This window comes from Malania oleifera, chromosome 9, assembly GCF_029873635.1.
Source record: "Malania oleifera isolate guangnan ecotype guangnan chromosome 9, ASM2987363v1, whole genome shotgun sequence".
NCBI classification, from domain to species: Eukaryota; Viridiplantae; Streptophyta; class Magnoliopsida; order Santalales; family Ximeniaceae; genus Malania; species Malania oleifera.
This window is the reverse complement of record NC_080425.1, coordinates 36,336,708-36,360,021: the sequence shown is the minus strand read 5'-3', so window position 1 is coordinate 36,360,021 and position 23,314 is coordinate 36,336,708.

The following is a 23,314-nucleotide window of genomic DNA, read 5'->3' as shown; positions in this document are numbered from 1 at the left end:
AGAAGACAAACATAGTCTAAGGACTCTGTCTGCGTAACCTAACTAATATATTTATCTAACTGAAATCTTATATCCTTAATTAACCTAACATACTCATTCTAAATTTAATATTCAGTCCAGCAATTGAGAAATATAACCCGAAAATAGTTTACTATGACTTTCCTGGAATCATAATCCCAGGAAAAACACAGAAACCACTACAGAAATTCTACTTCCCGATCACTAAAAAAAAACCCTAAATACTCATCTTAATTTCCCTAGCATTGACTTACTAAATTCCTAATCTATTCCTATACTCTGGTATTATTTTCGTTGCACACTAAAGTCTACAAAACCTAACAACCTAGGCTCGGATACCAAAATGTAACGCCCTAATTTTTGAACCATTTTTTCCTTATAAAATATTATTACTCTGATAAAACTCTGATACCATAATCTATAGTCAAAGTCAACTCGAACCCATAGGTTTCGAGGATTTACTTGTTATACATACATATTACCTAAGCAATGGAACTATAACATACTTAACATATATATATACAATAACCAGAGTTTCACTATCTCTACATATAAACATATAAACCCAAAAAATCCGTCATGTCCCTGACTCATCTACTTACCCTGCTACTGGGTAAAACCAACGAACTCCTTAGTCACAGAGCTCGCTCCACTCGTCTGTCAGGATTTCCTAAAATATTTTTAATGCTAGGGTGAGACACCTCTCAGATGGGAAATAGACTAATATCAGTGTGTGCCAACATGATTTTTTCATATAATAAACATATGCTGCAAATAATTTCATTATAGTATAACTTAACTCTAACTGATAATCCCGAAATTATACCCGTGGCACTCACCCGAACCCTGAATTCAATAACCCTAGTTCAATCAATTTAACCTCAAATAAAATACTATTTTAAAATTTACTAGGTCCATAAACTCCCAATAAACAATCAAACTCCCAAAAATAGCCAATTTCCTTAATTCCCTAAATCCCACTCTCGCTTTGGAGTGATGCCTAGGACCCCCAAATTGAAAATTTGTTCCAACCAAAATGACGATGATCGAGACTAGAACCCCTTGGTGGTGCCTGATCATCGATTTAACTAAAGATACAAGGAGAAATTAAAGAAAGAGAGGGAGTATACCTTTCCCCAGGAGTGGTGCTTACGTCGCTCCCACGACAAATTTGCTCTAGTAGAAATGTCGGTGGCGGAGATAGGAACCCAACGGTATCTTCAGTTTCCTGATCAACCAAATATTTACCGAAGAAATGAGGTGAGAGAGGAGGAAGAACGAAGGAGTGAGACGAGAGCATGAGAGAAACTGAGAGAGAAAAGAAAGAAATGTGAGGCACAGAGGGGGGGCATGAGAGTTCTAGAAAGATTTCAATTGAAATCTTCACTAGATTGCATTGAATGCAATCTTATAAAATTATATATTATTATAACTTTAAATATATATATATATATCCTTTAACATACATCATAATAATATATTATATTATATAATTTAATTAATAATAATAATTATTATTTAATTATTTATTTATTTTATTTTTTAATTTATTTTATTTTATTTATTTATTTTTTGGTTACTACACGCTGTCCAAGTACCATTTTTTACTTTGATGGAGTAGTCCTAAAGCGTACCTACAGGGAAGGATTCATGGTGTTACTTTTGGAACCCAAACCTTTTTAATTCTTTTTAAGTTATTCCTAATTTTAGTATTTACTTTCCATTCATTCTTGATTTTGACATATTTCTTTTTAAGAGGAAAATTGATCTTTATGTGTCCCTTATTTCTATACAAGTAGCAAGTAGTATTTTCATGTATATTTGCAGAAGATGTGCTTGCATAGTATTTAGCTTCTTTTACAAAATATCCCATAAATAAATTTTTCTTCTTTTTGTTTTCTATTTTATTGTAGCCTATTCCTTCTTTATTACTAATCATCCTTTGTTGACCAACCATCATTTCAAAATTTTCTTTTCCACTAGTAAAATTGTAAATGATTTTATATGTATCTTCAATTTTGCTTTTAAGATCACTTATTTCTATCTTTCTTACTTTCATCATTTACTTGTAGTTTTACTTATTCTTGAGACATATTGTTAATTTTCTTCATTAGATTATCAATATGAGAATCCTTTTCTTTTTCAACCGATTTAGAACTTTCTAGTTGATTCATAAGACTTTCATTTTATTCTTTTAAGGCTATGTTTCTCTTAGATACTTTGATGAACCTATTGTGTAAGTTGAATAGTTCAACTTGGATTTCTTTATAAGAAGACATTCTTTCACATGAATTATTACTAGATTCTCCATCAGATTCTTCCGATAAACTATAATAAGAATTTACCTCAGTATTGTGTGCCATAAAGCACATGTTGGAAACTTCTTGTTCACTTGAGTCATCCTCCTATTCATTTGAGTTTATGTTGTCCCATGTAGTTTTCATTGCCTTTTTTTCTTCTTCTTGTCCTTCATCAGCTGTGGACAATCAGGTTTAATGTGTCCAACCTTCTTACAATTACAACATGTCGGTGGATCCTTCTTAGTTTGCTTTGTGTTTGTTTCTTCTTTGTTTGTTTTTTATCCTTTAAACTTTCGATGGAATTTTCTATTCTTCCTGAAAAATTTTCCAAGTCTTTTAGTGATAAAGGCTAATTCTTCATCATCCAATTCATTGTCTTCATCATCATCACTAGAACTTTCTTTACTAGCCTTAAGGGCTATTGATTTCTTGTTTTTATTATTGCTCTCTGAATTTCTTCCATTCATTGTCATCTCATATGTGAGTAGAGAACCTATTAATTCATCTAGGGAGGTGTTTTTCAAGTTTCTTCCTTTCGTAATGGCAGTGGCCTTAGGTTCCCAAATTGGTGGTAGTCCTTTAAGAATTTTTTGGTTCATTTCATAAGTTGAGTAATTTTTCCCTAAGGCATTGACGGAGTCTATTATGTGAGTGAACCTAGTGTACATACTTGTGATGGTTTCATCCGAGTTCATCTTAAAAACCTCATATTCACTTGTCAGCATGTCGATTCTACTATCTCTAATATCTATAGTTCCTTCATAGGTTACTTCTAACTTGTCCCAAATTTCTTTAGTTGACTTACATGCCATGACCCTATTAAATTCATTAACATCTAAAGCACAATACACTACATTCATGGCACTAGAGTTTACTTGCATCATTTTATAATCATTTTCGGTCAAGTCTCTTTCTTCTTTAGGGACTTCTTTACCATCTATGAGTTTAGTGGGAATATGTAGTCACCATGTGTGATAGCGTTCCATGCTTTCCAATCCATGGTTTGAATATATATCCTCATTCTTTGTTTCCAAAATGTATAATTTAAACCACAAAAGATAGGCAGTCTAGTAGATGATTGACTTTTAGTAAAAGGAGAAACACTTAGGTGTGCCATTTAGACCTTTATATAGCTTCTATTTAGGATTTGCTATAACTAGGCTCTGATACCAATTGAAAGTCAAGGTGTTATCCCAAGAGGGGGGCTGAATTGGGTTAATAAAATTCCTTTAAGTGTTTTTACAATTTTTCATCTTTTTATATACTTAATCAAACACACAACACAATACTTAGCCAAGTTTGTGAGAGCTGCTGCACTTTGTTTTTCAACGTTTGCAAAAATTCAGTTTCTAGCCCTATATGAATGAATTTTTATGTGCTCCTTTTAAACAAGATTTTCGCAAGTGGCTAATCAACGTACTCCCTTCAAGGTTTTCACAAAATATTAACTAACGTACTTTCTTAGATTAAAAGGTCTTCTCAATCTCAGATTTTCAGCCTGCAATTTAAAACACAATTTGATTTAAATAGAAAATGGTAGAGAGTGAGACCAAAATTTTTTACGAGGTTCGGCTTATCCCCAGCCTATGTCCTCGCCTTAGGCAAGACCACCTAATGATTCCACTAACTTGTCCCTTTCCGGGCAGAACAAACCAATTACAAGCCTCCTTTAGGGTGGAGCCCCCTCTCCAAGCGATACCCCTACGCTCAATTACAATGATCCAAATACCTGAACCGTCAACGAAATAAGAAACAAGAAAAAAAATTCTTTTGTACAAATAATTCTCTCAGATAGAGCTGGTTAGTACAATTGAAAGTGTTATATACTTCAATAACAAATATCAAAAGAAATAGAGTTGAAGCTCAAGAACAATTTCACCGGATTACTTCCCTAGACAAGGAATCAGCAATTCAAATGATTAGAGCTCACAGAAGAGTGATCAGTGCTTCAAAATATCTCAGCAGTTTAGAAAGAAAGAGTGAGCAAGAGAGAGTTTTGAGAGAATAAGTGAGCTTTCAGCTTAAAAGCATATTTTTTAATTGCTTGCATTTTGTTTGATTTGTGAAAACATGTATTTATAGGCTCATGAAGGTTAAATCATGTTGTCCAAGTTTACTTGGAGTATTTCCCAAGTTTTTACAAAATTTGGGGCACAAGAAACTTAATTTTGAATTTTAAAAATTTTTTTAAATATAGTCGTTAACAGTGTTTTGTAGTCTGAGGAGTTGAGGTCAGTCGCCTGAGGTTCTTTAAAATAGTAAAATTTTAACTAAAAACAGGGTCAGTCGCCTGAGGTTACACTACCTCTTCAGAAATTCATCAGGAAAATCTTCAGGTGCCTGAACTTATTCTTCATTCGCCTAAGGAAATTCTTCAGGTGCCTGAGCTTACACTTCAGTCGCTTGAACAGACAAACTTTCTGTTTTTCAGTTCAGTTTTCAAAAAACACTTTGCTCTCTTACTTTGTTACTTTATAAAAACATTTTCCAAGGTTTTAAAACAAGGTCTCTAAGTCCAAGACAAACCCTAATGAGCTTCAAAATATTTCCACATGATACTTGAAATGAAGTACTTACATTGATTTATCCTAAAGCCTTAAACACTCTAAGCTTTGAAGTCTTCATATGAGTATTTACTTTGAGTCCTCTTAGACTTTGAGCCTGAGTCAACTTTAGGTTTCCAAATGATTTGAATCATTTTGGTTCACTTGAGCTTCTTTTGGATCACTTTGAAGATGAGTGTGGCCTTTTGGTACTTAGTGATCTTGAACTAGCATTTCCTTTGATATTTTTAACTTTGTCAACTAAGCATCCCTAAAATATCATCCCTTAACAAAACATGTTAATTCAACCTTGATTTGTTATCATCAAAATAAGATTCGAAAGTCATGTTAGGCCAAAACTAGTGTTGACTTTGAATGCTGAATCTGAAAATCTTTCAACAAAGAAATTAACCAAGACAGCTCATAGGTAGTAGAGGCCATAGCCCTATATTCTGCTTCAGCTGAGGATTTTGAGATAGTTTGTTGCTTCTTGGATTCCCAAGAAATTAAAGAATTGCCATGAAAAACACAAAAATTTGTAATCAATCTTCTAGTATCCACACACTCAGCCCAGTCTAAATCACAAAAGGCCTTAAGATGAAAATTAGAAATAGCAGGAAAGAAAAGACCTTGTCCAGGTGTACCCTTCAAGTACCTAAGTACTATGTGTACTGCAGCCAAATGTGATTGCCTTGGTTTGTTCATATATTAACTCAAAACATGCACAGAATAAGAAATATCTAGGCGTGATATAGTGATAAAAATGAGTCTTCCAATCAATCTTCTATAAAGAAAAGGATCTTCTAGAAGATCACCATATGATTTAGAAAACTTGACATATTGTTCCATAGGAAATGCCACGGATTTTGCAGCCAAGAAACCTGAATCTTGTAAGATATCCAAAACATATTTTCTTTGGCACAATGTAATGCCTTTGGAAGATCAATAAACTTCCAATCCAAGGAAATACTTTAAATTTCCCAAATCTTTAATTCTGAATTTTTTATCTAGAAATGTTTTCAATTCAGAAATTGAATTCAAATCATTGCTAGCCAAAATTATATCATCGACATAAACTAGCAATACAATAAAAGAACCATTTTCGGATTTGACAAACAATGAATGGTCTAACTTTGCTTGTTAAAAACCATACGCAATAATTGCAATAGACAATTTTGAAAACCATTGTCTGGAAGCTTGTCGCAGCCCATAAAGAGACTTTTCTAATTTACAGACTTTATAATCCCCCTACAGTGCATAACTAGGTGGAGTGACCATGTAAACTTCCTCATTTAAATCTCCATTTAAAAAAGCATTATTTACATCTAATTGATGTAAATACCAATTTTTGGCAACTACTATTGCCAATAAACATCTCACCAGAGTTATCCTAGCAATTGGAGAAAAAGTCTCATGAAAATCAAGTCCCTCAATTTGGTTGTACCCCTTAGCAACCAAACGAGCTTTGTACCTTTCAATAGTACCATAAGCTTTGTACTTAACTCTATAAACCCACTTACAGCCTATTGGTTTCTTTCCTATAGGTAAAGTAGGCTACTTGCCATTCAAAAATTTGTATGACTTGAGAAAAAGTTTGAGGTTCAAAAATGGATGAAATGGAAAAATGTTTGTGAGAACTAGAGAGTTTAAGATTAGAAATGACATCAGAAAGTGAGAATTTAATACCTTAATACTTGTCTGTCAAGGAAACAAATTAAGATGGGGGATGAGAAGCTAGTTGACAATGATAATCCTGTAAGTAGCTTGGAGGTTTTCTTGTCCTTGTGGATTGTCGAATAGGAGTAGCTGAATCTGTAGATTGTGTAGGAATAGTAGAAGAAGAAGGCAAATCTAATGAAAAAGAAGGAAATAAATTTGTATAATTTAGAGAAGACAATGGTGAATCTGGAAAATCAGAGGCTGATTTTGGAAAAACAAAAAAATTACAAGGTGTGGTGAAAGAAGAAAGAGAAGAGAAAGGAAATATATCTTCATGAAACACCACATCACGAGATATGAAAGTTTTATGTGTTTCAAGATCATATAATTTGTATCCTTTGACAACAAAAGGATAACCAATGAAGATGCATTTTCTTGCCTTCGGATCAAATTTAGATCTATCATGAGTCAAAGTGGAGGCAAAACAAAGACAACCAAAAAACTTTGAGATGATTATAAGAATTGGAGGTGTGGAGTACAAAACTTCATGTGGAGATTTATGAGAGAGTAAGGGAATTGGTGTAAATTAATCAAATGAGTAGCACTAATAATACAATCACCCCAAAAATTGAGTGGTAAGGAAGCTTGGAATCTTAGGGAACGAGCAACATTGAGTAAGTGTTGACGTTTTCTTTCGAATGCACCATATTTTTTGTGGCCATTCAAAGCAACTTTTCTAGTGTATAACACCTTGAGAAGAAAAAAAATCTGGCATGTGAAATTCAGTCCCATTATCAGTACTAATTTTCTTGATTTCAGAATGAAACTGAGTTTCAACTAATTTGAAGAAAGATTGTAAAATAAGGTTTGGTTTGAGATTTGGTTTGTAGAAGATATACCCAAGTAGACTTGGAATAATCATCCACAATTGTAATAAAATATTTTGAACCATCTAAAGCAGAAACTGAGAAAGGCCCCCCATAAATCACAATGAATGAGCTCAAATGCAAATGCTGAAACAGAATCACTAGAAGGAAATGGTAAACATGTAAAAACCCAAAAAATTAAATTTATGAAAATAATAAAGGAAAAGAGAAAGGGAAAGAAAAGAAGAAAGAAGAAAAATTTGCAGGGCAAGCAGCAGGGACTTGTCGATGAGCGCAGGGAATATAAGAATCGTCGACAAACCCGCTTCTCTCGTTGATGAGTGATCTTCATTGGCTTGTTGATGAATCACTTATACTCGTCGACGAGCACCAACCTATAAATAGGCATTCCGTCATTTTCCAACAAAAACTTCTCTCTCACACACTCTCTCTCTAGGGCTTTGGTCCTCTCTCTATCTCTCTCTCTCTCTCTCTTCGATTTCGGCTATATTTTAAGCCGAATCAACGATCAGGACCCATTACAAGAATCTAGGGAATATTCTCTACAACTTAATCAGAGCGGATCATTGCGTTGGGGTTCCTGAGCACCACTCCAAAACCAAGGTAAGTAAGGTATTTTAGGGTTTAATTGTTAATTTAGAGCATTTGGGGCCTAGGAAAATATTGAATGATAAATAATTCTGGGATTTAGTTGATTGAGTTGGGAAAATGTGAATTTCAGGGTTTTGAGTTTCGAACGCCGTGGGGCATGGATTTGGGGTTGTTAGCAGGCCTCTTGGTAAGTCAGGTAAGGGGAATAAACCATAACAGTCATTTTTTTTAAAATTATTGGGTGAGTAAATATGTGAAAATGAGAATATGATATTTTGCTTATGATTATTATGATACAAATATCAAATAAAATTGTGTGGCACATAATTTATATTGGAAATGTATTTGAAACTGGGTTATGTGATTTGCACTGAGAATAATGAGACTATGATATATATATTGAAATGTTTTATGCATAAATGAAGACAAGGGGAAACCCCATTATGTTTTATATATTGAATTGTGATGATATGGAATTTGAAATATAGAAAATGATGAAAAGTGGAATACAGAATTGTTTTATTGAGAATGATGAATTGTGATATACCAATGTGTATTTTACTGGAAAGTGATGGTATATGATATATACATATATATATATATATATAGAAATGTTTTCTACGATAAACAAGGAAATAAGAAACATCAATATGTTTTATTAAGAAATGTTGAAATATGCGAAATGGAATATGTACTATTATGAGATGGATGTGTACTGATATGATGAAAATGAAACAGAAAATGATGAGAATATTACTGAAGTGATGAGATGAACCACCATACTGAAATGAGAATACTGAAATGTGAATATTGAAACGTGAATACTGAAATGTGAAATGAGAAACTTGATAGACGATTGTTGGATACACAGCACGGTACCGTTGCTAGTGAGGTGGTAGTGCAACCACACTGTCTCGTGGAGAGTATGGCATGGTAGGCGATTGAGCTAGTGAGAAGGGTAGTGTTGCCACCTGGCTTTCGGACCAGAAGTGGGCAGGCCAATCGTACTATAGACAGAAAAATTCCTTGTTTTGATCTAACTAGGTAGGCCAACCGCGGTTAGGTCCAACTTTCGAGCCGCACAATCCGATCATGGGGGTTAGCATGATGATGTGAATATCCTCAGGGCAGCCATGAGTTACATACAGAATGCGTATTTGTTACAGGTGGACACTCATGAGCTAGATTGTGAAATGAAAATGAGAAATGAAAGTGTAAATTTAATGGCATAAATAATTAGGGCGAAGAAAAACTCTTCGCGCGAGGGCTTACTGAGTAAGGTGAGTGCCCTAATAAGTATTAATTGTAGTCACACCCAAATTAATCGGACAATGTTACAAACGATATCAGAGCAAAGAGGCATTACATGTATGGGCGTGTAATCTCCCCTATCCTAGGGAACTTTCGCTAATAAATATTGGTTGTATATGTATGTGTATGAAAAATGGTATCAAAGCTTATAAAATTATGTTTTATAACTATATGATTATGAGTACATATTTGTATATTTTCTCAAAAGATATAATCATTAAAATGAGTGTATTATGATAAACTAAACTCATGTGCCACACACTATAAATAATTTATTCAGTCTTACTGAGAGGTATCTCACCCAAATATTTAAATATTTTAGGGAATTGTGACAGGCTAGGAGATGGAGCTCCTCAATAGAGGGGAGTTGGTACCCTGATAGTTAGGGCAAGTGTTTTTTGTTGGGGATGTGTTTGTGTAATCCCCTAGGGTATGTTGTTGATTTTGGAGATGTGTATAGATATGTGTATATATGGATGGATAGTTCACGGGTATTTGTATTCTGGATGGTATGTAAATTTTGACTTCCGTTGTTAGGTATGTTTGTATGAGATAGTCTGATTACTTGGTACCCTATTTCAAGTCAGGTTATGTTAATATGGTATCAGAGTTTGTGATGTGGTAGATGATTAACTTATTGATTATTACTTATAAAAAAAATGATATGAAAATCGGGGCATCACAGTTTGGTATCAGAGCCTGGGTTATTAGATTCTGCAGACTTTAGTAAATAGCAAAATACAATACCAGAGTATAGGAATGGGTTTTGATGAGAATAGGAGATGTAATAACCCCAAAAAAAATGACTATACAAGATTAGTGGAGGGATTCCAAAAATTAATTAATTAAATTTATAAAAAATTATAATTAAAATTTATTTTTTACTTTTATTAATAAAATATATTATTATTAATATTAATTAATTATTATTATTATTATTATTATTATTATTATTATTATTATTATTACGATTTTATATTTTATATATATATATATTTATATATATGTAACCTCTTGAAGCAAGAAGCTTCGGGAGGATTGGATTAAGAAAAAAAAAACGCAAAGACCCCCCTAGAAGCCTCGCTGATCCTCCGTCTCTCTCCCTCTCTCATTTTTCCCAATGAATACTTGCCTGATTGGAAATTGGAAGATACCGCTAGACTCCATTTTCCATCGCCATCATTTCTACCCAAGTGGATTGATGGTAGAAGCGGCGTAGGCATAACTCCTGGGGTAAGCCAAATTTATGCTTTGACCTCAATTTCTTGCAAATTATAAGCCCAATCGACGATCAGATACCACCACGAGAATCTAGGGATGATTCTCTACGAGTCTAGCAGAGCGAATTTCTTGTGGGGTTGTCGTAGGAAAAACCCCAAATTTGGGATATGGGGGTTATTAAGGGGCTTATTTTTAATTAATTAAGGTTGATTTAAAAATGCTTGAATATTGAGCATCTGATGTTGAAGTAAAATTTTCAAAATTTAGGGCCCGGGTGAGTGTCGCGGGTGTAATTTTGGGACCTGCAGGCATAATTCAGAAAATTGAGTGAGGGTGTTAAATATTAGTTTAAATGTTAATTTGAGGTGTATGGAGCCTAGGGAAGGTTAGATGGGTATTATTTTGGGGAAATGAGTTAATTAATCTAAGAAAAATGCAAATTATAGGATTTGAATTTCGGGTGCCAAGGGTGTAGGACTTGGGTCCTAACGAGACTCTCATTAAGTCAGGTAAGGGGAATAAATTATAATAGTATTTTTAGAATTACTGTTTGAATTAATATGTAAAAATGAGCATATGGTATTTTGCCTGAAAATTATTATGACATAAATATTAGATAAATTGTGTGGCATTTGAGTAATATTAAATTTTGATATTTTGGAGTGTGAAATTAATATATTATGAATAATAGATGAAAACTGTGTGATATATGACATGTTTTGAAAATGTGAAATATAACGATGGATATTTTCCGAGAAAATATTGAAATGAGAATTATTGATGTGATTACTGAAAAATAACAAAATATGGTATTTATATGCGAGTAGAAATGTTTTGCATGAAAAATGAGACTTTGTGAATTATTGATATGCGTGTTTTAAGAAATGTTGAAATACGTGAAACACGATATATACTATTATGAGATGATGAAATGTGCACAGAAAATGATGAGAACATTTATGTTGAAATGAATTGAGATATACTGATATGAGATTAATGATGTATATTGATATGAAAATATTGAAATGTGAAAATGAGAACGTAAATTCTGAAACGTATATACTGATATATGATTGATGATATACCAATACCGCATAATAATTGTGGGTAGGTGGTATTCTTTTCCTACTGATGTCGTTAGGGAGGTATGCTCAGTATGGAGATTGTGTATGTGAAGTTCCTACTGATGTCATTGGGGAGGTATGCTCAGTAGAGAGGCTATGTGTGTAAAGTTCCTATTGATGCCATTAGGGAGGTATGCCCAGTATGGAAATTATGTAGTGAAGTTACTACTGATGTTGTTGGGGAGGTATGCTCAGTATGGAAATTGTGTTGTGAGGTTCCTACTGATACCGTTGGGGAGGTATGCTCAGTATGAAAATCGTGACTGTGTTGAGAGTAGGAATTATGTGATCTATTGTATTATGTAAAGTACATAAATGTGAATTTATGTATACATAGATATGTAATGAGTTAGAATGGGAAATGATTATAAGAAATGAAAGAGTGTGTGTTTTATAAAATAAATAATTGAGGCAAAGTGAAACTCTCCGCCTAAAGGCTTACTGAGTAAGGTGAGTGCACTGATAGGTATCAGATGTGGCCATACCTGGCTGCATAACGTGTTAGGGCAAACGGAAGCCACTTGTATGGGCGCGTAATCTTCCCTATTCTCAAGAACTTCGTGGGTAAATATGTGATGGAAATCATTGAATTTGAGAAATGGTTTAAAGCTTATAAGAGCTTGTGTTGTATATCTATATGAATATGAGAATATGTATATCAATGTATTTTTCTCAGATGAAATGTTGATTTGAAAAGTAAACTGTGTTATAACTGAACTCATATGGCCACACACTGTAAATAATTTATTCCTTCTTACTGAGATGTGTCTCACCCAAATTGTCTAAATTTGCAGCCTGAAGGCAGGAGTTCCATGGTTATTTCTATAATTTTCCTAGGGTGACGACTTCAGGAAAACTATAGTAAACTATCATTGGTTCTTGTTTCTGAGTGACAGTGTAACGATCTGCCTATTTTACCATTTATTTTTTCACATAATAATAATATTAATAATTCTAACATTCTGCTAAACTGTCATAATTATGATCAACCTGGATCCATGAGTACTAGGGATATTATTGTCATACAACTCTAATACCTAAGCAGCGGAAAACATAAAATTACATGCATGCCATACGACACTAGAAACCATACCAAAGTTCTACTGAATCTGTTATATATATACAGTCTTCCACAAAAAGACCCAAAAAGTATCCTAGGGTCATAATCACAAAAACCCATTTGACCCTATCTCACCTATTTACCCTTCTAACAGATAGTTTGGTCAACTCCTACCGTTGTGAAGCTTTATCCATCCTTCTACCTGGATTTCTTGAAATGTTTGTATGGTTGGGGTGAGACACCTCTCAGTAAGAGAGATAAACTAATATCAGTGTGTGGCAACATGAGTATTTTTCATGATATACATATAAATAATACATAATTCATATCTGGTATAAACAGTTGTTTCATATCTAAATAAAACATGATTTAACATAACATAGTTTAACGTACTAAATTTCTTTACTTAAAAATCATCTTATATAGTCATATCATACTAACTTATTACCCATGATAGATAGCTAGCTGTTGTCATATCTTACCCCCTACATGACAGGGTTGTGCAGCCTAAAGACAGGACCTAACAATAGCTGGCCGACCATGCTAAGTCAAACATAGGTGTGTAAGTACGATGTGCCTGTTCCACCTGTGTCGGACTACTAGGGGAACTACGACACTCCTATAAAGCCACATTGACTACCATTTCCCACACTCTACATAAGATGTGTGATAGCACTAACATAAACATAAACGTGAACATATAGCTATAGTACCGTGCTTCGTGAAACTAAACTAAACTATCCGAGTTCTGATAACATATAATACATTTCATGATACTGAACATAGCAGCTTCATATTTCAGAGTAAAATATGACATGATAATATTTTCTTGAATCTTAACATAACGTGCATAATTATGGCATTTACGCCGTCATATCATAACGTAAAAATCATGGAATTTATGCCGACATATTTCATAACGTACTTGAACATGAAATTCTTGCACTATTTAACATAATATTCTTAAAACCACAGTTCATGTACTGTTTTTATGGTTTTCCTGAAAACAGCTATAACATGCTCGTCTTGGAAAAATCATAATATTTTAATATAACATAATTTTCATGGAAATATTATATTCATGCCACACAAATGTAAGTAGCCTTCTAAACTCATAATTTGTTCTAAAATCATATTTTCTTATAAAATGTGTTAAAATCATTTCCTTGTTCAACAACAGCATTCCCAAGCATAGTTCTATAACATACATATTTTCTAGAAAATAAATGTTGTATAATAATAAATAATTCCATGAAAAATGCTGACTTAATTTATCCCCTTACTTGACTTACTTAGAAACCCACAATTTAAACCAAACCTACACTTGTGTGTTCCCAAGCGCAACACCCTGAAATTACATTTTTCCCAACAAAACTTCAGTATTATTCTATCTAAAACATTTTCCTTAGTCCACAAACACCAAATACCTTATAAAACTTAAAATAACCAACTTACCTAGATTTTGGGATGGTGCCCAAGTTGGCCTAACCAACGAACTACTCCAACAGACCTGAAGAGAATCTTCTCAAGAGTAGCGTTGTGGCTTCCAATCGTCGAACCGGCGAAAATCGAAGCCGAAAATCTAAAGAGAAGGAACGAGAGACAAGGTTTAGAGAGAGAGAGAGAGAGAGAGAGGGGTTTCATGCAAAATTCTCGCTGAAAAACCCGAGTTTAGCATATTTATAAGGTACGGATTCGTCAACGAGACATGTCACCTCATCGATGAGTCCATGAAGGAATTTTGTCGATGAACTTATAACCCTCGTCGATGAACTTCAGGCTCAGCTGAACCCCTCTCGGTAAATTCTCATTGATGAGACACGAGTCCACGTCGACAAGCCTAAGAAGGTTGCTCGTTGATGAGCGTTGTGCGTTCGTCGACGAGACCCTGCTGAGTCCCTTTTTTAAAAATCTTTGTCTCTCCTTTCTTTTATTCACTTAATTTCTATAATTCTTCGGGTCTCTACAAGTAGGATTGAATCTTAAATTGGGATTGAGGATGTTAAGATGAATGGTTATAGAAGATTACTTTATAGGTGTTAGTCTGTTGAGTGTATTAGTAGCGTAATGATGATAGTCATTATTAAAAAAATGAATTTCACCATTTCCTTTTGTCAAAGTAGCTGAAATGAACAGGTGAAAAAAAAAGAAGGTAAATTTGCATCATAATCTAGGAACAAAATCCTTATGGAACATTTTGGCATTTTGACAAACATAATGTATGCAACAAGAACTACACAAACTTCAACTAACTTTTGCAAACCATGTTACTAATAAGAACATATCTCAGATAAATAAATAAACTAAACCAACACCATTAAATTTTCAAAGAATTTATGAAATTTACAACATTTCACCTTATTATGATTTTGTTTATTAACTTTGGATGCTTTTCAATTTACAAATTGAGCTTTTTATATGCTTTTAAGGAGCACTAGACACTATTTGGCCTTAGTAGATATTATTTGGCAAATTCAATCAATGTCGAACTAAAGGCCTTTAGTGACTTTCGCCACCTTTGACTTCGACCATGATGCTGCAGTTGTGAGTTCAGCCATGGTGCAAATGGTTTAAGGGTTTCTTGGGGGTTTTGGAGCTCCACAAGATAAAGCCCAATGGTGTTGCAGGTCCAACTGAGAAAGATGGTGGAAATAAGACAAATTGGATGATCTTCTTTGTCTTCAAATGGGGTAAATGAAAATCATTGTAGTTTCTAGAAGTCCATTGTAGAATGCAATGGAGACAATGACAATCTCAAGCAACCCAAAATAAATCAATCCCTAAAGGATGTACAAACTTAGAATAAAGCTAATTGAAGAATTGGTGGCTGTAAGAGAGTTGTAGAGATTAAAGAGCACAGCAATGGAGTTTTGGGGACGGAAGAGCCAAAACCAATAAAGGGAAGGAAAGGAGTAAGAGGGCATGTGATTTTTATTGGGCATGTGAGGACATTATATTGGAATAAACTATTTTTGGTAGAGGTTTTTTTTTTTTTGTCCTTGAGACAAATAAGTTACAAATAAAATGCTTATTCACTAGAAGAGCTAATGGAATGTCCATTCCTAAAACAAAAGGAATGTTCATACCAATAGAATCAATATTTCATTCATCTAGTAACTAACTAAGCATATGAAAGGAATTAGAATTGGAATTATGACTCCATTCCAACATCGATCCTTTAAATCAAACATGTTGTAAATGTAAGACTTCAAATCCAATATTTAAAAGGCAATATTAGGCTCTCATAATTTTATATTATGTATATAATATAGACATACAATAAAATTTTCTTATTTAAATATGGATTGAGTTAGAGGTGGATGATACATATACTAAGCCAAGCACCCATCTCGAACATCTTGAAAAATAAATATTTATTATGAAAAGTTACTTAAATCAAGTACTTTCATCAATAATTAGTCGGATGACCGGACCCTAATTGGGATAAAATAGTGGTGTCCACGCATCAGTGTATTTGTTGTGGATAGTGTTAGTTCCACAGTCACATCAAATGTGGCGTTTTTCTTGGACAAGCTTATATTTTGCATTGCTTGTTTTGAAAAAATAGCCTAATCAACCAATTTAATGATGAAAATAATAATTTTGAATTGATATTTATATAATTTGATGCATGAATTTTGTTTTATCAACTATGGTTTAGGAATAATTTAGAATCACTTAAAACAACGTAGTTTTTGAAAAAATATTTATTTTAAAATATTTGTTTAAAAATAATATAATATTGCTTATTATAAGTACTTTTTTAAAATATGTTATGAATGGATGAGGGTGGCTGTCATTCATCCATATCTTGTCCAACTCTTCATGTCTCCATAAACTTGCTCCATATGTTTGTACTATTTAATGTTCCCATGAACTTGTCTCATATTTCTGCACTAATTATGTTCTCATGTGAACCTATCCCATATGTTTGCACTAATAAAGTCAGCATTAGCTAGCTTGTGAAGGCTATAAAAGCCTCCTCCTACATGGCCAATGGAGTAAGGAAGAGAGAAAGAGAGAGCGAGAGAGAGAGAGAGAGAGAGAGAGAGAGAGAGAGAGAGAGAGAGAGAGAGAGAGAGAGAGAGGGAAGTGGAAAGAAAGAGGAGAGATATAAAAGAAAGTGGGAGAGATATTTTTTGTACAAGGCCAGTTTCATATTACTTTGTAATTCTTCCTCAAAATAGTGAAGTTCTGATCTCATCCGCCCATGGAGTAGGTATATCCAAAACACGTAAAATTTATGTCTCATCTTATTTAATTTTATATTTAATTTCCTACATCTTTTTGACACGTTATCAGCACGAGACTCTAAACAACTGAGTTATTTATTTACTTATTATTTAATTTATTTATTTCTTGTAAATTTTACTCTACAAGAATATGATATTCTCTAGAAGAAAATATGTCTTTTAAAGTTTAAAGAATACCAATCTCCAGAAGAGATGGTAAGATAGTCCTCCTTAAAAGGCTATATATATTTAAATCTCCTGAAAAGAAAGTCCTCCTGAAGAGGCAATATATTTAAATCTCCCATCTATATATTTAATCTCCCGAGGAGATAGCCCTTTTGAAAAAGCTATATATCTAATCTCCAAAAGAGATGTTAAACATTTACCTCCTGAAGAGGTGAAACATTTATCCTCCAGATAAGGTAGTATATTTAGTATATTTAACATCCGGAAGAGGTGGTCAATTATTACCCAATTTAACATTGCAAATTGGAATCACACTACTCAAGAGTATAAAATAATGTTCTTGAAGAAACATATTTAAGTACTTCGAAAGGGCAGAAATAATATTATATTATTATCTTAGTTTTATTTCAGTTTTTACATTTTATTTTTTAAATTGCCTTATTATTGTTATTTACTCAGATGTCGAATATAAGCAAAGTTAAATTTGTTCCCCTAAATATCAAAGGTAAATATTATTTATCATGAATTCTTGATGTTGATATATATCTAAGTGCAATGAATTTAGGAAACACTATTTTAGTTGAAATATCACATCCTTGCAGGTTCGCGCAAAAGTTATGATCTTCCTCCGTCATTATTTAGATGAAGAATTAAAGACTAAATACCTCACTATTAAAGACCCACTTATCCAATGAAAAAATTTAAAGGATAGATGAGAGGAATTGTGTAGTCCCAAAAGGGGGGATAAATTAGGTATTTTAAAATTTTCTTCTAGGTTAAATATGAATCACAATCAGTATAGCACAACATAGGATCTAAATATTATAAATCCCAATAATATTTAACTGAGTAGAAATGTAAAACAATATATCAGTCTCAGTATTTCTCAACCATTCACCATATTTAAAACATGCATAACATTCACTATACATCAATTATAAACATGCATGTGCAGCAAAATGTAATACGCAAATTAAAGAGTGTAAGGAAGAGAAATTAGACACAGTATTTTTATTAAGGTTCGGCCAAATTAGCCTACGTCCCCGCTCAAGCTAACCAGCAAGAGGATTCCACTATTTCCTCACTTAACCGAGTGGAGCGACACCACTTACACTCTCGAGGTGGAGACTCCCCAGCTCAAATTACGGGGTTGAGTGTAGAGACCCGAACGTGAAAAATAAGGAAAATAAATAAAAAAGGAAAATTTCAAAAGTGGAACAGCAGGCTTCAACGACGAGGTCCATGTTCTCATCGACAAAGGCCCTTAGGAGGTTCGTCGCCAAAATTCAGAGTCTTGTCGACGAAGAGATCCACAATGGCTGGAAAATATCAGGCTAGAGTTCATCGATAAAGGAAAAGGTTCATTGATGAAGGGCCTTTTTTGGTTTGTTGACAAATGAGCCACTTCGTCGATGAATTTGACCGAGTCAAGAGTCTATAAATACGATTTTTATTTGCTTCTTCATTAAGAAAGCTAAAACTCTCTCTCTCTCTCTCTCTCTCTCTCTCTCTCTCTCTCTCTCTCTCTCTCTCTCTCTCTCTCTCTCTCTCTCTCTCTAGAACCACGAACCATACTCCCTCCCTCTTTGGTTTCTTCGTTGTTCATCTCCCAAATCGACGATCAGAAGTTACCATGAGGAGCAGGAAACGAATATCTACAATTCTAGCGAAGTAGATTCTTGATATCGGCAAAAAGCTAGGGTTCGATTTTCGAGCGTTTTAAATTCTTTTTCAGAAATAGGTAAGGGAATTAAGTTAAGTCAGCTTTTTAATGAAATTGAACTGTTTGAAATGTTTAAGGAGTTAGTATATTTACGTTTTCAGTTAAAGTTTCTAAAACCAACCGTTCAAAGGATCTGTTTTCAAACTTAGGATATATGTTATGGTATTTTTGATAAAATGAATGGTAGAAAGCTTGGTTTTATGTTTTAAACAATATATGCTATGTTTTCTTGGCTGCCTACGGGCTATATTCAAAGTATAGGAAATTGTGTGGCAAGTGAATGATATGTATATACTATTTTATAACCGAAATGATGAATTTTTTTGAAATACTAAAACTGTTTATGATAACACAAAGATATTTATATGATGGCCGCGAGGGCTGAGTTTTATGTATATCATGGCAACGAGGGCTGAGTTTTGTACTATGTCAGGTTTTATATGAAATGAATATGAAATATAGTTTTATTACTTAAATTGCACAATATGCTTTAGGAACCCTGATGGACCATTATATTATGAGCACGGTATCATTGCTAGGAATTATGTATGTGCCCATGTGTGCCCACACTATACTGCGAGAGTGTTGTGGGTGGTCTATGCCGATTAGCCTTGGTAAAGGGTGTACCATACCCGGAAGCTTTGACTTTCAAGAAACGATAAGGCAATCGGGTCACGCAAGTAAGTTGCAGATGCCTGCGTAGTCGGAGTTATGACGCGGATGAATGTTGACTTTGTCTGGGTTGATCACCTCAGGCTTAGTCCAGCCTTCAGGCAACACAACTCTGACTGCGGGGGTTTATACATGGCGTTAGTCCCAAGACATGTCTTTTATGCATATCTGTATATTTATGTAAATGATGTTATGTGATTAATGAATTGTTTATATCAAGAAGATAAAATGAGTATTTTTCAATCGTATAAGTACGTATAATGTAAAGACAGTTATTTCGGTTATATGAAGGATGAATGTCTTTATGTAAACACTAATGCACACTACCCACACACTGATATTAACTTGATCACCCTTGCTGAGAAGTGTCTCACCCCAATATACAAATCATCTTTTCAAGAAGTAATAGGTACTGTGCTTAGCAGGATTAGGGGGTAAAAAATAGAATAGTTTCTTTTGAAGAGTTTCTATAAGTACTCAGATGTGAGTAGCTATGTTGTATGCCTCCGGGCTTGTATTATGGTCATGTAGACCAAACTAGTTGTTCAATTTTGGTCGGATTGTAATATGGATGTTAGGGAACTTATATCCATTAAAGGAATTAGAACTCTGGTAATGTATGTTTGGTGATTGTTTCATTATTTCCACTGCATCTATGTTTAATGATTATGGTATAAGGTACAAAGACGTCACTAAAGTAGCACCCCGAGCCCACGTGGCGGGTCGAGGCGTTATAGGTTGTATCAGAGCCTAGGTTTTCTAGGATCTGTAGACTTTGTCAGTGATACTTACCAAAGTATAGGTTGAGATGAGTTAAGAATAAGAATGGGTAAGTTAAGTTGGGTTTTAGTCTAGAAGCTTAAGCACAATGATCTTTTGATAGTCCTCTATGTTTTTCCTAGGGTGACGATTTCAGGAAAATCACGGTAAATCCATTGATGGTTTTGTTTCTAGGTTGAGGGACTGGAGCTTGGAAATTTAGGATTGGGAACGATAGGTTGGAAAAGTATGTATGTAGTGTCAGTGTCATGATTAGGGACTGATACCTTGGTAGTTTTGTAGCAGTAATGTATAAGTGATTTCTTTAAACTGCAAATTTGTATGTTTTAGCTATTAGTCATTCCATACTTGCGTCAACCTTGATAAATGTGGAATTTCTAAGTCGATTTCTATCCTATCTTCAGGATAGAACCCAAGGGAAAGGAGGTCATGTCTGGAGGGGACAATCATGTGGATGCCTTCTGCGAAGATGAAATTGAGGCCTCGGCTGTGATGTGCAGTACAGCACGCCAGGCTATGAATGACATTAAGAGGGATTCTCATGAACATGGTCAGTTAGCGGCTGATAGAGAGTAGACATTCCAGCAGTTTTCTCAGACAAACCCTTCGGCATTCTTGGGGGGACTGAACTCGATTGCGGCGAAAGACTAGATTCAGGAAATGGAGGAACTGCTGGGGGGTGCTGGAATGCATAAAGGAGCATAAAGTGAGGTTTGCGACCTTTAAACTAGTGGGAGAGGCAAAGAGATGGTAGAGATCGGCTAAACTTGTGGAAGAACAACGGCCAGGGTATGCAGCTATTACCTAGAGCTGATTCAGGGAAGTCTTCTTTAGTTGATACTTCCCCATTGCCACTAGAGAGGCGAAGGTAGAGGAATTCCTGCATTTGACACAGGGGTCCTTGTCGGTGCAGTAGTAAACAACTAGATTTGTAAAGTTATCTCGATTTGCTCCACATATGGTCCCTGATGAGTCAAAAAAGGCTCGGATGTTTGAAAGAGGGCTGAAGCAGGCAATACGCACACAAGTGGTAGCGTTATTAGTTCAGGGCTTTACAAAGCTAGTGGAAAGAGCTATGGCGGCGGAGACTAGTATTCAAGAAAGGGAGAGAGAGGCGAACTAGAAATGGCCCATGTCTTATGGGTCTCAGTCTAGCTCCGTCTAGAGTATGTGGAAGCGACCAAGTAATTTTACAGGTCAGCGGTAGGAGACGAAATCTCGAGCCTCTCAGAGGAGTTCTTAGAGTGCCATTTGTCCCAGATGCCGTAAGAATCATTTGGGCGAGTGTAGGGTTGGAACAGTTGTCTACTACCGGTGCGGTGTAGTAGGGCATCAGGTGCGAGACTATCACGCAACACTGAAGTACCCACCTCAACAGCAGCAGTATGGGAGGGGGAATCAAGCACCCCGAGGTGGTCACCAAGGAAATACGGCCTAGGCACGGGTGTACTCTATGATGCCGGGTGACACCGAGCATGCAGGAGATGTAGTTGTAGGTATTGTTTATATGTTTTCCCATAAAACTGTCGTGCTTTTTGATTGAGGTGTGACCCACTCGTTTGTATCTAAGGGGTTTGTTAAAGTACGTGAAATAGAGGCTCAGTTGTTAGGCGTTGAGTTAAGAATGGCCACGTCAACAGGGTTGGTTATTGTATGCAGTAAGGTGGTTAGAAACTACCCACTGGAGATTCAGGGAAGAAGGCTGCTTGCTAGCCTAATCATCTTCGATATGCATGGATTTGAAATTATTTTAGGGCTGGATTGGCTAGCATCCAGTTACGCATGTAACACCCTAACCCCGAGGGGCCTGGGATATTAACTTTTTACTATTGATTTACAGCGGAAGCAAATAAACTCATTTATTATTAAACCAGAGCACTAATTATCCATATTACAATCATTTATTTCAAAAGAAGAAAAATTACACAAACAAAAATATCTGAAACCATACTAATATTTCTAATCAATCTTTATTTTTCTAATCCCCACCTGCATGCTTGCTAAGCCTGATTTTCGACATGTCCTTCAGAGTTATCTGAAATAAAATATGATTGGGGTGAGACGACGCTCAGTAAGTAAATAAGATTATTATTAGTGTGTGGCCAAAATGAGCTTTTAAAGAATTTCGTAAAACAATATTTAATACTATAACTTCAAGACTGCTTTTAGAATAAATATAAATTTAAAATTTTCTACATGAAACTTTTGTCATCAATTTCAACGGTAAATTTTTACAATCATATACTATAACTCCTAAATTAAACTTTTAACTTTAAAACTGTAAAAATATTTAATGATAAACATACATATACTTTTCCTTATATGTTTTCCTTAGATCATCATTTAAGTACCAAAATGATCCTTTTTACGTAAACTTACACTTTTCCTTCAAATCATCATTAACTTTGTACACGTAATTAATTATGTATAAACATATATTATATAAAAATCACCCTTAGGCCGTTTTGCCGTAAGTCATGTTTACCCCCATGATTGGGTTGTGCGGTCCGAAGACTGGACTTAGCTGGCTGGCCGACCAAACTAAATCAATGTACGTAAACTTTAAGTGAGATTTTCCTTATTAAGTCCTGGTCCGGAACCAGGTGTGCACTCAGGAGAAATCCACTAACATAAAACCACTCTGTAAACAGTGTGGGTGCACTCTAATCTGTATAAACTTTAAGCTGCGGTACCGAGCATCTGTAACTTTGAACTTTCGTTGCCATAAGGGGTTTTAAAATCATCTTATTATAATTTATACAATAAAATAATATCATGAAAATCTCATCTTTACTCATATTTTCATAAAAAAAATGTAACGTAAAAATAAACTCATGCCACACAATTTTTGTGTTAAAAATATATAATTTTATTTTTGAATAGAAAGAAATGCTGAAAATTTACTCGAGTGGATTAGAACATTTCTTAACCCAAAAATAGATGCAAGTATATTAAAGATAGAACTGGTATAATTAAATACGCGTAAAAATAAACTCATGAAAATTTT